The sequence below is a fragment of the Artibeus jamaicensis genome, unplaced genomic scaffold (genome assembly GCF_021234435.1).
Source record: "Artibeus jamaicensis isolate MK-2021 breed Jamaican fruit bat unplaced genomic scaffold, CSHL_Jam_final scaffold_916, whole genome shotgun sequence".
NCBI classification, from domain to species: Eukaryota; Metazoa; Chordata; class Mammalia; order Chiroptera; family Phyllostomidae; genus Artibeus; species Artibeus jamaicensis.
The window spans coordinates 29,450,451-29,454,169 of NW_026522059.1; the positions used below are offsets into that span (position 1 = coordinate 29,450,451).

At 38.1% G+C, this 3,719-nt stretch overlaps 1 non-coding gene across 1 annotated transcript; it reads right to left on the reverse strand.

Moving 5' to 3' along the window:
- Positions 1–454: 454 nt before the first annotated feature.
- Positions 455–617, reverse strand: LOC119038621 (U1 spliceosomal RNA). Its single transcript, XR_005080447.2, has one exon. It is a non-coding gene; the product is annotated as a U1 spliceosomal RNA (small nuclear RNA).
- Positions 618–3,719: the final 3,102 nt, after the last annotated feature.

Below are 3,719 nucleotides of genomic sequence, written 5' to 3' on the forward strand. Positions count from 1 at the left end.
GTGAACCATCTTGGGAGTGGACCCTGTGGCTCAGGATGGCTATGAATGTGGCCCAACACAAAATTGGAAATTTACTTAAAACCTTTTTTTTTGTTCATCAGTTTTCGTTAGTGTTTGTGTATTTAATGTGTGGCCCAAGACAACTCTTCTTCTTCCAGTGTGGCTCAGAGATGCCACAGGTTGGACACCTCTGTGACCCAATCAAACCTTCAGCTATGGCAGCCGTGGCCGACAGCTTGACTGCAACCTGGTAAGAGATCCTGAGCCATAACCACTAGCTAAGTCATCTTAAACTTCCTGACCCACAGAAAACTGTGAGAGAATACATATTTATATTAATTATTTTAAGCTGATACATTTTGGACATATTTGTTATCTATTTAGACGAATTTGTTATATAAAAATAGATAACTAAAACATTTATCAACCATATATGTGTACATGTGTTTTTAAAAGGGGGAAAGCATGAACACAGTCCACCAGTACCACAGATGATGCAGTCAAATTTCCCAGGTTTGGGGAAATCGCAGGGGTCAGCACACCTGGAGTACATGGATAAGCCTTGTCCTGGGAAAACCACCATCGTGATCATGGTGTCTGTCCTGCCAGGTAAGTATAAAACCATATTTTATTAGTCACCACATTCTCGTTGCTATTGCTCTCTAAATATTTTTTTAATGTATAACTCATTTCCTTTACCTCTCCTGTTCTAATTTTAGGCCTTTATCATTTCTCTCCTGGAATTATTTCAATATCTCTCTATTGGCTTCCTTGTCTGTAATTAACTTCCTCTCCTACCTTTAAGCTATCTTCCATATTGTCATCAATTACCTTTTTAAAATATAAATCTGATCATGTTATTCCACTACAATATAAGCCAGGATAGCCTGAAACACTGCTTCAGTAATAAACAATCTCCAAATCAAAGTGGCTAAGACAACAAAGGTTTATTTCTTACCTCGGCTACAAGTCTACTGTCATTCAACAGAAGTGTTATGCTCATTGTAATCACTCAGGAATCAAGGATGAAAAGCCAGTGTTTTAAGATTGCTGGTCACTGGGTAGAGGTAAAGGAGAATGGGCCAAAGCATGCATTTTATCATCAACTATGTTTCAGAAGTGACCCATGGTACTTCTATTCACATTTCATTGGCCAAAGTAAGTCATGCAATCACTTCTGGCTTCATGTGGGACAGGAAATTTTACCCGATCACGTATCTGCTTAACACTTAGACTTGTTACATATCACTTTTAGGCCAAAGTCAAAATCCTTTGGCAAAACATGCAAGGTCCTTTGCGATTTGGGCTCAGTCTACATTTTCAATATCTTCTATCACTCTCTAGTTTTTACCCAATGTGCTGCTCCAATTACACTGAATTTTTCTGATTTCTAGAATGGAATTTTTCTTACCTCTGTGCTTTTGTATGTCTTGTTAAATATGCTGGGCAGACCCCTACTCATCCTTCAGGCCATATTTTCTCTTCTTCTATGAAGCTTCTCAGAACTGTGTACATGCTCACTCCTTCCCCTTCGACCCCATTCTACTTTGTAAATATCTCCATCACAACACACCTTCATCACATCAGAGGGCAGGACATTTCTTATTTCTTTGTCAGTCTTCTGTCTGGTTTAGAGCTCTCTTAGAGCAGGAAAAATTTCTTACCCATGTTTGCATGGCTGTGTCAAGCACAGAGCCAGCATAACATTGGAGCTTAAAAATATTTGTTGAATGAATGTGTAAATATCTTATCCCCACAATCCCTGAAGATTAATCATACACACTCTGCTCTCTGATCCATGGACTTTAAGGGATTTCTGCCATCATCTTTCTTTCCCATTATGTCATTTTGTTTTCCCTACTTTCCAATAAAAGACTGACTCTTTTCACTTAGAAACCCAACAAGTCTCTTAGCCATGCCCCATGAATTTCTTTTTCCTGTTAAGTAAACTTAAGTAGCTCTGATTGAGCACTCACCCATGATTCTCAACTAGTTTCAATCACATTTAATGTCAATATTTATTGTGCTCTCTACACACCAGACACAGTGCTTTGTACGGGGGATATAAAGACAAGTGGTAGTGTCTGTATTCTGAAGTCTTGCGCTGAAATACTGTTTCACCCATGTCTTCAGGTGTACCATGGGACCTCATTAAGTGCCTTTGTAGAACAATAACTAAAGTTATTGTTCATATTTAAAAAACATATAGAGCACATATTAATCATTTGGTGGGAAGAGAGAGCCTTCCTTCCCAACATCTATTAACATTCAGGTGATTACTTGGGAGTGTTAACCACTTAAACTGGTTAATATCCAATAACTCCAGATTAAATGAAACTGTAGGGCACAAATCTGGATTATGGAATGGATGTATTTCATAAACTGGGGTGATATAAGGGTAACAGAGGGGATGGGGTAGGGGGAGCTGAGCACCTTGAAGTAGGTGGGGCCCCTATAGTAGAAGTCAGGACTTTTGAAATGGGAAAAGTACTGAGAGAAGGTTTGTAGAGGGTAGAGCTGTACCGTTCAGTGTGGTAGCCTCTAGCCACATGGGTCTACTGAACGCTTTGAAATTTGTCTAGTCTGAACTGAGATACTCAGCAAATGTAAAATATGTGATAGATTTTGAAGACATTACAAAAACACAAAAAGCCCATAATTATTTTTCACATTGGTTATATGTTGATATAATAATATTTTGGGTATATTGTGATAAATAAAATATATTATTAAAATTAAGCTCATGGGTTTCTTTTTGTAGTATGGCCACTAGAAAACATAAAATTACATATGTAGCTCATATTTATGCTTTGCACTACATTTATACCAGACAGCCCTGGTCTAGAAGTTAAACATTACCCATTTGAACGTTTGTTACATCTACCTTCCTTCTTCCCTTTCTTCCCTTCTCCCTCCCTCTCTCCCTTCCTTACTGAGCATCTTCTATGCTCAAGTTCTATGTTAGACTCTGGGTTGTAGAAGGGTGTTTCCTTTAGCAACTTCCAATCTAGTACTAAATAAACTCATAGAAACAAATTATTAAACTCTAGTGTGATTCTTTTTTAGGCCATAACAATGTGAGTCCTTTGAGGAAGCACTTGACTTTGAGGAGCTGATGATATTTGAGCCGACTTTCTGTTTTTTCCACAACCATCTATGAGAAATGGCTGCCCCAAATCAAGTTAGTCCCATAAATATGGCTCTAATTAGTCAGCAGAAGACAGACTTCACGTTTACTCCAAGGGAACAATCACCCTTGTGGTCTTCTCAGGAGGGGAAGGAGAAAGGAAAAGGACCTTAAAAATTGGGACTGTACAGTGTATGAAAATATTAGCTCAGTACTCTACAAATACTATCTTATTTCAGCCACATACAAACCTTTGAATTATGTATTGTCTCTAATTACAGGAAAGGGAACTGAGGCTTAGAGATACTTGTAACTTGTACATCTCACCTTGGCCAACTATTTTCAGAGAGGCAGTAGATAGTTGGGAGTGGCTGGTTCAGGGCAAATCCTCCACCATATTGAGGAGTAGCTCAAAAAATTGTCTTGCTGATCATGGATTAATAAGATGCTCTCTTACACAAAGGATACCTCATAGCTTTTAATATTCATGATCAATGAACATTTACAATAATTTTTGTTGAACTTTCTATTTCTACAGTTCTACCATTTGGTCATGTGTTACTTATTTTTTGATCCCAGCCAGTTCTAGGCT